Here is a 10,521-nt window from a genome sequence, read left to right as displayed (position 1 = left end):
TTTGTACCTCTGGGTGTGCCATGGGCACTGCAGCCTTGTGGGTCGCTGTGGGGCTGTGCCAGTGGCAGCCTGGCACCCAGTGCAAGCTCAAGGCATGGGTCTGGTGAAGGAATTGCTCTGGATCTGGCTGTGCCACAGCCCTCTGGGACTGAGGCTGCTGCATCCCAGGAAGGAAGGAGAACCTCCTTCAACCTGCTGGCCACGCTCCTCTTCATGCCCTCCAGGACCCTGTCTGCTTTCTGGGGGCTATTTGGGCCCATTGCTGGCTCATGGTGAGCTTGTCCTGGGTCTTGCTCCATGGAGCTGCTTTCCAGCAGAGCAATCCCTCACCTGTGCAGGAGATTATCCCTCCCCAGGTGCATCATCCACCGGTGATGAGGGAGCAAGAGGGAGCTGTGAAGGAAGGCTGGGGAGAGCCAGGGGGAATAATTGCCACCTCAACACCCATGGCAGCAGCATCTCCACAGCACAAAGCCTCTTTTGGCCTGGGCATGGCCCTGGGGCTAGGGGCTGTGCAGCTGCCCCTGGTGCTCCCAGCTCCCACTCGGAATTTCCCACAGCCGGAAAGGTGTGGGCTGAGCACAGGGAGAAATATGTGGAGGGCTCTCAAGGCTCCAAGACACACACAAACAGAAAGCCACCTACACAAACAAAGCAGGGCAAGGCTCCACAGTTTGTAAATCATCCTCTGAGAGCAGCTTGAAGGCTCCCAAGCCAGAGCCCCAAGGAGCAGAGCTGGTTGCTTGTAGGGTCTCCAGCCTCAGCCTCCCCTGGCACTATTTCAGGCCACTTCCTCTCCTCCTGTCACCTAATACCAGGGGGAAGAGACCAACCCCCACCTCACTCCAACCTCCTTTCAGGTCCAACAGGGTTTTGACATCCCCCCCTGGGCACACTTGATGTGGCAGAAGGGGACACAGGGAGCTTTCTCCTTGTTTTAAAGAGGATGAGAGACAGAGAGGGATGGAGAACCTCCCCTGCAGGGACAGGCTGAGGGAGCTGGGGCTGCTCAGCTTGGAGAAGGCTCCAGGGAGACCTTCAGCAGCCTTCCAGTACCTGAAGGGAGCTACAGGAAAGGTGGGAAGGGACTTTTTAGAAGGGCTTGTAGTGATAGGATGAGAGGGAATGGATTGAAGCTGGAGGAGAGGAGACTGAGACTGGAGAGGAGGAAGAAATTCTTTCCAGTGAGGCTGGGGAGCCTCTGGCACAGGCTGCCCAGGGAGGCTGTGGCTGCCTCCTGCCTGGAGGTGTTCCAGGCCAGGCTGGATGAGCAACCTGTGCTGGTGGGAGCTGTCCCTGTCCACGGCAGGGGGTTGGAACTGGCTGCTCTTCAAGCCAACCCCTTCCCACCCAACCCCTTCCCTGCCTCTCTGAGCGAAGCCCTCCGGGAGCCACCGCTCCAGCCCCTCACAGCGCGAGGAGTCCGAGGAGGATGAGGAGAAGCTGCTGGGGAGTTTTTCTTTCCTTTCTCCCTCCCCCCCTTACTGAGCTGCTGCTCTCCCACCAGGGCTGCCAAAATACAGCGAGACAGGGTATAATTACAGCCACTTACTGTGGCCATTACACCAGCAGCAGGGCTGTGCGGGGTGACACACGACCCGTCAGCTCCTTAGTCACGCCATTAAGGGGACTCATTAGCATCTTCGCTCAGAAGCAAAATTACCCTCACTGCTCATTTCAAGATGTCATAAATTTTAATTTAGGACCCAAAGATAGCACAATGGGAAGGAGCTGCCTCGCTCTGCCTCGCTCTGCCTCGCTCTTCCCCTCTCCCTTTCTCTCTCTCTCCCCTGGCAGTTCGCTTGGCTGCTGCCGGTGGGAGCTGGGTGGGTGGTGGTTGGTGGGGGGGGGAGGAAAGGGAGGGTGAAAAAAAGAAGTGAAAAGGATGGTTTGATAAAAGATGGTGAGGGGTTTGAAAGAGTAGAGATGGGGAAGGAGGGAAGGGAAGGTTTTCAAAGGCCTGGAGAGTGCTCTGCTGCCTCGGAGGCGATGGAGGAGGTGAGAGCCTGCTGAGGGCGGAATGCTTCCCCTGGAGGAGTGAGGGGACATGGGCAGGGCTGGATCCTGCCAGGGCACAGAGTACAGCAGAGCCTGAGTTTGAAGTCACCAAAGCAGCTCAGCATCACAGCTTGCTCCTTCCAAATCCCCTTCCCCAGGACTGCCCTGACACAGCAGAATCAAGCAGGGCTCTAGGTTCTGCCAGAAGATCTCCCCCAGGATCTCCTTCAGCACCCAGAAGGATGTTGAGCAGAGGGCTCCAGCCCCAGCTCCCAGGATGGAAGACAGAGGCCAGAGGGACAGGAGCCCAGGGCTAAGCTGTTCCAGCAGCAGAGAGCAAATCCTTGTGAGAGGTTGCTCTTCGTGCCTTAGCAGACCACAAAGCACCTTGAGCAATCCCATTGCCACCACTCCAGATGTCACCACTCCTTAGGCAAGCAGTGAGAAGAGCACTGGAGAGCTCAGCCCATGGGAATGGAGTCACCCCTCCAGCTGTCCACCGTCACATCTGCCCCACTTGGACCTGCTGGGATGTTTGCAGCCCATGGCTCAGCAGAAAGGTGGAAATGTGCTGCAGGACCTCCCCCAAGAGGTTGCTTTTGTTCTGCAGTTTCGCTCTCTTGCAGCCACAGCTGCACAGATCACAGAGCAACTTCTGGGCTTCCATCCCATCCCTCCTGCAGCCAACCTCCCTGCCAGGCTTTGGGTACCCTACCCATGCCAGGAGATGCCCCTGGGAGGGTGAGCAGGAGCTTCCCTTCCCTCCCAGCCCAGCCCTAGATGCTTGCTTAGCCCTGGCTAACAAAGGAGAAGTTTCCTTCTCTGCCTTCCCTGCAAACTCTGCCAGGACCAAACACAACTGCAGACCTCTCAAACTTTCCCAGCTCCCAGGATCTGTGATTGATGAATTCTGGTGTCCACAGCTTTAAAAAAAGCAGAGAGGGGGAAGAAGCAGAAGCAAAAGCAGCCCCAAGAAGAGGCTGCTGAGGGCCTCTGGCCCACTCCTGCGCTGTGAGCACACACACCCAGAAAGGTTATGTTCATTTTTAATGTACAAGGCTGTAATTAATTTTTGGAGCTGGCTGGATTAGCAGAGAGTGTAAATTCCAGCCCCAGCTCAGGCTGCAGGGAAACCAACCCCGCTCAGGGCTGGGCTCCACAGGGCCAGAGCAGCACAGTGCCAAGACCACAGCTCTTGGTGGCTGCTGGAGACCCCCTGGCACACAGACCCCCACTCAGAACCCACTCACCAGCCTGGAAGACACCAGGGACGTGGCTGCCCACCGAGGCTCTGCCCACCTGGGCAGCTGAGATGCTGAAGCATCCAAACCCCCTTTGGAAAGGTGAAAACAAAACCATCCCTGAGAGCCTTGGGGAGAGGCTGGGAGGGAGCTGGCAGGCAGGGGCTGTGTGGCCTGGAAAGGCAGCAAGTTTGGGAGAGGGGAGGAAAGGCTTCCATTATTCTCCCTTTACACTCTCCCCAGCTCTCCCCCTTCCCTCTGTCAGTCTTTCCCTGCACTCCCTGCCTCCCCCCCAGCCCCTCTGAAGACAGATCGTTCCCTTAATCACTCTGGAAGAGAACCCCAAGCCGATAGAATATTATAATTAATTAATTCACTAAAAAGGTATTAAATTTCTCTTCCCCCCTGTGGATATTATCTGAATTCATTGACCTTTAGAAAAATCACCCTCTAATTGTAACCAGGTTCAAGTGCATTTCCAGCCTGTCCCTTTTACATTAATAATATCTTCCAGGACTCCACTCTGCTGCTTAAATATTGTATAAATTTCACTGCCCCCTCAGAAAAAAAAAGAGAGAGAGAGAGAGAGAGAAAAGCATGAAATGAAAACTGTGAGATGATTAAACCAGCTCTGGAGCAAGGGGAAGAGGTGCAAAGACTCCAAGGTGGCTTTGAAGATGGACAAACCCACAATGGGACCCCGAAGGGGCAAGGAATTTGCATTCCCCCCAAGTCCCCAAGGTCAGCAGCTTCCAGCTGGGGGAGAATCCCAGGAGCAAGATGGGAAGTGGCTCCCAGGCAGAGCATCCTTGGCAAGAGGCTGCAAAGCACTTTGGGGTGCAGCTTGGTGGGAGAAGTGGCCCCAGCACATCCACAGCGGCACAGTCACAGGAGCACAGAGCTGCCTGGCTGGAAGAGACCTCAAGATCATTGAGGCCAACCACGACCCAAGATCTCCCTGCACACAGCTCTTAGACCACAACCCTCAGCACCTCATCCAAGCATCTCTTGAACCCCTCCAGGGATGGTGGCTCCCCGACCCCAAAGGGCTCCCCCAACCCCCAAAGGGCTCCCCCAACCCCAAAGGGCTGCCCCGACCCCCAAAGGGCTCCCCCAACCCCCAAAGGGCTCCCCCAACTCCAAAGGGCTCCCCCCACCCCAAAGGGCTCCCCCCACCCCAAAGGGCTCCCCCAACCCCAAAGGGCTCCCCCAACCCCCAAAGGGCTCCCCCAACCCCCAAAGGGCTCCCCAACCCCCAAAGGGCTTCCCCAACCCCCAAAGGGCTTCCCCAACTCCAAAGGGCTCCCCCAACCCCCAAAGGGCTTCCCCAACTCCAAAGGGCTCCCCCAACCCCAAAGGGCTCCCCCAACCCCAAAGGGCTCCCCCAATTCCAAAGGGCTCCCCCAACCCTCAAAGGTTCCCCCCAACCCCCAAAGGGCTCCCCCAACCCCCAAAGGGCTCCCCCAACCCCCAAAGGGCTCCCCCAACCCCAGGGCTTTAAAAAGCTGCTGATGCAAAACAAAACCCTAATAAACACCCAGGCCAAACCCTGCTGCTGCAGGGACTCCCCCAGGGAGCAAGCCTGGCCCTTGCCTTTGGAAGCAATTTCTGGACAGGCATCAGAGGTTTTCCAGTCTCTCCCTCTTCATTACCTGCAAAGATTGGCTTGCCAAGAGCTGCTTTGGTTTCCTGAGGCCAAGGCAGACCTGCTGCCTGTTCCCCCACCTGAAGAAGCTTCCCTTCCCCCTGACCTCATCCCAGCTGTTGCCACAACAGCCCTTGGAACGTGGAGGATTTGGGCTTCAGGTGGGGAAGGAGCAGCAGGAGTAGCCCAAGTGCTCAAAGCAAAGGAGCTCAGTGAGAGCCAGAGAGGAAATGAAGGGAGACAGGGGAGAAGGAAAACTCAGCCACAGCCCAGCACCGAGACAGGGATGGCTTCCAGGTTGCAGGTCTGGCTGGTCCCATGCCAGCAATGCTCTGCTGAGATGTCTTGGGCTCAGAAAGCTCAGGGTTTGGGGTGGAGAAGGGGAAGCCCCTCCAGCCATCTCCCACTCCTCTTCCTGCCTCTGCACTCTTCTGTCCTGGTGCCCAGGGAAGTGCTGCCCTGCTTGGGTGAGCATCTTGGTGCAGAGGCCTGGGCTGGCTGCTGCTTGTCCTTGCTTCAGGACTGAGCCCAAACTCTGCTCTACTGAGGGGCTTTTTCCTCCCCAAGAAACCCCTCTGCTCTCCTCCAGCTCCATTCACCATCCAGCCTCTCCCAGGGGCTCTCCCTTTGCCCAGTTTTCACTGGCACTTCCTGCACAGGGAGGCCAAATCTCAGCGAGTTGGTTTGCTGGAGGTGCTGAGCACAGGGCCTGTGAGAGCAGCAGCTGCTCAGCAGCTCTGCCTGTCAGCAGGTTTGGTTTGAACCTTCCTAGGTTTACCCAAACCAACTGGAAGCACAAATAGAACCCAAAATCAGGCTGAGCAGGGAAAAGATGGAGAGCAGCCCTGGGGAAAAGGATTTGGGGGTGCTGAGGGGTGCAGAGCCAGCACTGTGCACTGCCAGCCCAGCCCCAGCAGTGTCCTGGGCTGATCCCCAGCAGTGTGGGCAGCAGGGGCAGGGAGGGGATTCTGCCCCTCTGCTGAGCTCTGCTGGGGCAGCTCTGGAGTCCTCAGCACAGACAGGAACCTGCTGGAACAGGGCCAGAAGAGGACAGAGCAGTGATGGGAAGGGGAAGCCCTCTGCTGTGAGGCCAGGCTGGGAGAGCTGGGGGTGTTCAGCCTGCCCCTGTGGCCAGCAGATGAGCTGAAAAGGTCTTTTCCCACCCAAACCAGTCTGGGATTCTGTGAAAGTGGGCAAGGGGGCAGCGGCCCTGGCAAGGGAATGCTGGCAGCAGGCTGAAAGGGCAAGCAGGAGCTGCTCTTGCTTGCAGAGGACACCAGCCCCAGCACAAGGCTTGGAGCTGGGACTCGATGGTCCTGAGAGGCTTTCCCACCCGCACCGGCTCCGGCAGCCTTTGCAGCCTGGCGAACGCCAGCATCGGCTACCGGGGGGCGCAGGGCGGCTCCCACCCCCCGAAAGCTGCCAGGCTCAGCGCTGCTGGGTTCGCTCCGCTCCCGGCCAGCCCGCCCTGGGCACCGGCGGCAGGGCAGCCGCGGATGCGCAGCCCCGGCCGGGCCAGGCTGCTGCGGTTCCCCCGCTTAGCCCCGGCGTCTCCGGCAACCGTCTGGCTCTCTCTTGTGGCTGCTCAGCCCCGGTGCAGCCTCGCTGCTCCTCCCCGCTGAGAGAAGAGCCACGACCCGGAAAAAGATGTCACAGCGCCCGTGGTGCCCCCGAGAGTGTCACGAGTGGGGGGGACTCTCTCCCAGGGGCTCAGCACCCCACATTCCCCTGATGCAACGGCAAAGAGGGGCTGCTCTGCGCATCCATCCTGCCCATCCCCACAGGCAGAGGCCAGCCACGGCTCATCACACCCACCACAGCCCCAGCCAGGGCTCTCTCCCTTTTACATCCCACTGGGATGTGGGGAAATGTCCACTGTCAGAGCAAACAACCACTAGAAGAAGAAAAAGAAACAGCTCTTGGAAGAGCAGTGATGTTGTCCCACACAGTCCCCATCCCCTTGCTCCATCCATCCCTGCCTGCAGAGCTCAGCCCCAGCTCATCACACCCACTGCAGCCCCAGCCACTTCTCCCTCCTTTTTAGAGCCCATTTGGAGGAGAAGTAACATCCACAACAAGAAAAGAAATGTTGTGAGAGGCCACAGTGATGTGCCCCCCAGTCCAGAGCCCCCTGCTCCCTCCATCCCCAGGGGCAGAGCCCAGGCACAGCTCATCACACCTGCCACGGTCCCAGCCAGCACTCTCTGTCTCTTTTTCACACCCCACTAAGTAAAACACCCACTCTAAGCAAATCCCAGCCCAGCTGGAAGGTGCTGCGCAGCCAGGTCCCCATCCCCCTGCTGCCTCCATCCCCCGGGGCAGAGCCCAGCCGCCGCTCGCCACACCCTCCGCAGCTCCCTGCCTCTTATATCCCACCCGGAGCCTCGACTCTGATTTTTCTCTTCCGTGGGTGGCTCAGGCTGTAATTAAGAGCCCTTCTCTCCCGCCTGCCCCAGCTCTGGCAGCTGCTCTTTAAGGGAAGGAAACCCCCTTTTTGTCCTCACTCTCCTTTATCATTTCCCCCCCTCCCTCCCTCCCTTCCTGCCCTCCCTCCCGAGCATGAAGGGATGACAGTGCTCCGAGCCAGGCTCTTTTGCATTTCTGAGTTGGTTCTGTTAATTGGAAGGAGGGTTAAGAATCTGCAAGGTCGTTTCAATCTACATCTGACCTTCAGAGTAATCCTCTATGCCAACACCAGAGCATGTCATTAAAATGAGGCCCCCTCTCCCATCTCCCGGCATCCCTTTTATTCTCTCCTTGTGCACATTAATTGCTCATAAGTTGATTTGATCTCCCCATCCTGCAAGCAGTAAATTGCCCTCTTATTTCGCCATTTTCATCCTGTTTTCTTAATTAGGCCCTTCAGAATCTCCAGGGCCTCAGCCAGGCTGCAGGGCTCATCCTGGGAATAAATTTTGATCTCAGCCTGATAAAGAGTGGAGCGAACCCAGAGAGCGAACAATGTCATGGACCCCCTCCTCCTCCCCCCCCCCAGCCCCAGCCCCCCCTTCCTCCTCCACACACCCCCCTCCTCCTCCTCCTCCTCTGCTATTCTCCTGGCATGAAAAGGCTATCAGCTTCCCCCTCTGTTAATATAGGAAATAATTCACACTCCAGGCCTTGTTCTCTATTTAGTCTTCACACTCCCCAGATAAATCAAACCAGGGAGGGCCTGGGGTGGAGGCTCTTTGAAGTCTCTGAACCTAACTCACTCTTTCTCCCCTCCTCCCCCAGCCTCCCTCCTCCTGCTCTGGGGTTTTTTTTGGGGTGGGTTTTTTGGTTAGTGTTGGTTGGGTTTTTTTTTTCCTCTCCTCCCTATTCTTCTTTTAATAAAGTTTCCAAGCTTAGCCCCTGTGGTTTGCCACCCTGGGCAGTCTCCTTCAAGAGGGATTTTCTCCAGGTCTCTCCCCTCTCTGTGTGTTAATGTGCTGCCCAGGGGGGTGGTGGAGTCACCACCCCTGGAGGTGCTTAAGCAGAGCCTGGAGGGGGGCTTGGTGCCATGGTTGGGTTGATCAGATGGTGCTGGGTGAGAGGTTGGACTGGGTGTTGTATCTGGATTCTGGACATTCATCTAATGTACTGAGCTTCAACAAATGATCTCAAAGGTCTTTTCCAACCTGGTTAATCCTCTTCTGTTCTATTCAGCATAAGCAGAAGGGGCAGGGGGAAGGGACAGGGCAGGTAACTTGGCAGTGCAGGTGAGGGAGTGACCTGCTGCAGAGCAACTCCACAGAGAAGGACCAAGGATAAGTTGCCCAGGAGCCAGCAATGTGCCCTCACAGCCCCAGGAAGGCCAATGGTGTCCTGGGGGCATGAAGAAGAGTGTGGGTAGCAGGTCATGGGAGGTCCTCCTGCCCCTCTGCTCTGCCCTAGTGAGGCTGCATCTGGAGTATTGGGTCCAGTCCTGGGCTCCCCAGTTCAAGAGGGACAAAGAAGTGATGGAGAGAGTCCAGGGGAGGCTATGAAGATGCTGAGGGGCCTGGAGCAGCTCTGTGAGGAGCAAAGGCTGAGAGCCCTGGGGCTGAGAGCCTGGAGCAGAGCAGCCCCAGAGGGGAGCTGAGCAATGCCCAGCAAGAGCTAAAGGGAAGGGGGCAAGAGCATGGAGCTGGGCTCTTGCCAGTGGTGCCCAGGGACAGGCCAAGGGGCACAAACTGGAAGCCAGGAGGCTCCATCTGAACAGGAGGAGAAACTTCTTTGCTGTGAGGCTGCTGGAGGCCTGGAGCAGGCTGCCCAGAGAGGTTGTGGAGTCTCCTCTGCAGAGCTTCCAACCCCCCCTGGGCACTGTGCCCCTGGGCAAGCTGCTGTGGCTGCCCTGCTGGAGCAGGGGGGTTGGATGATCTGCAGAGGTCCCTTCCAGCCCCAACCATGCTGGGATTGTGTGAACACAGCAGGTGGCTCGACACACACAGAGGAGCTACAGGCATGGCACGTGATGAGCTGTGCCAGGCAGGGGCTCAGCCCACACAATTCACAGACAGCTTCTTCTCTGCCTGCAGAGCTGGGGGTGCTCAGCCTGCAGCAGGTTTGCAAACATGAGGACACCCTGCCCCAAAGCCTCCCTGCACCAGGGCTCCAGGCCCTCTGCAGCACCCTGGGGCAGTGCTAAAGCAGCACCAACAGCCATGAAGCAGCACCAAAGCCCCCAGCCCAGCCCCACCCCCGCCCCAAGAGCCCCCCAACAGGTAGGAAGCACAGCTGAGCTCCAGGGGGGGCTCCAGCATTACCCTTACCCAGCTCAGCCCAGGATGAACTCCAGAAACCTGCTCCACACCTGGCACCACGCTCAGCCCCAGGGGCACAGCTCCTTCCAGCTCCACTCTCCAGGGCCTTGTGACTCTGATTAATTAAGGGACCAAGCCTGGTTCCAATTAAGCAACCAGCAGCTGGGTCAGCACCTCCCAAGTCCCAGCTGTGCTCAGCACTGGGAGCTGTGGAACTTCCAGGAGCACCTGGCTGTGAGGCTGGCACCCGTCCCAAGGGAGCTTGAAACCCCAAACCACCTTGGGAGCAGCTGAATGGGAGAGCAACAGCAGCACTCCCTTCTCCAGCAGCCCCAAACCACCCCCAGCAGCCCCCTCCCCAGAGCCAGGGGAGCTCCCCTGCAAGCTCTGCTGCAGCTGGGCATGGCTGTGGCATCCCAGAATCCAGAATCCAACACATGAATCCAAGGGCAGGAGACTGAACACATCCAAGTGCCAGGTGCTGCACATTGGCCACAGCAACCCCAGGCAGTGCTACAGGCTGGGGGCAGAGTGGCTGAGAGCAGCCAGGCAGAGAGGGACCTGGGGGTGCTGGTCGATGGGAGGCTGAACATGAGCCTGCAGTGTGCCCAGGCAGCCAGGAGGGCCAATGGCATCCTGGCCTGCATCAGGGACAGAGTGGCCAGCAGGAGCAGGGAGCTCATCCTGCCCTGTGCTCAGCACTGCTGAGGCCACACCTTGAGTCCTGTGTCCAGTTCTGGGCTCCTCAGGTTAGGAAGGAGGTTGAGCTGCTGGAAGGTGTCCAGAGAAGGGCAACAAAGCTGGGGAGGGGTCTGGAGCACAGCCCTGGGAGGAGAGGCTGAGGGAGCTGGGGTTGCTTAGCCTGCAGAAGAGGAGGCTCAGGGGAGACCTTCTTGCTCTCTCCAACTCCCTGCAG

This window comes from Melanerpes formicivorus, unplaced genomic scaffold (genome assembly GCF_026170545.1).
Source record: "Melanerpes formicivorus ecotype bairdi unplaced genomic scaffold, bMelFor1.0.p_v2 SCAF_46, whole genome shotgun sequence".
NCBI lineage: Eukaryota > Metazoa > Chordata > Aves > Piciformes > Picidae > Melanerpes > Melanerpes formicivorus.
This window is presented reverse-complemented; position numbering follows the sequence as displayed.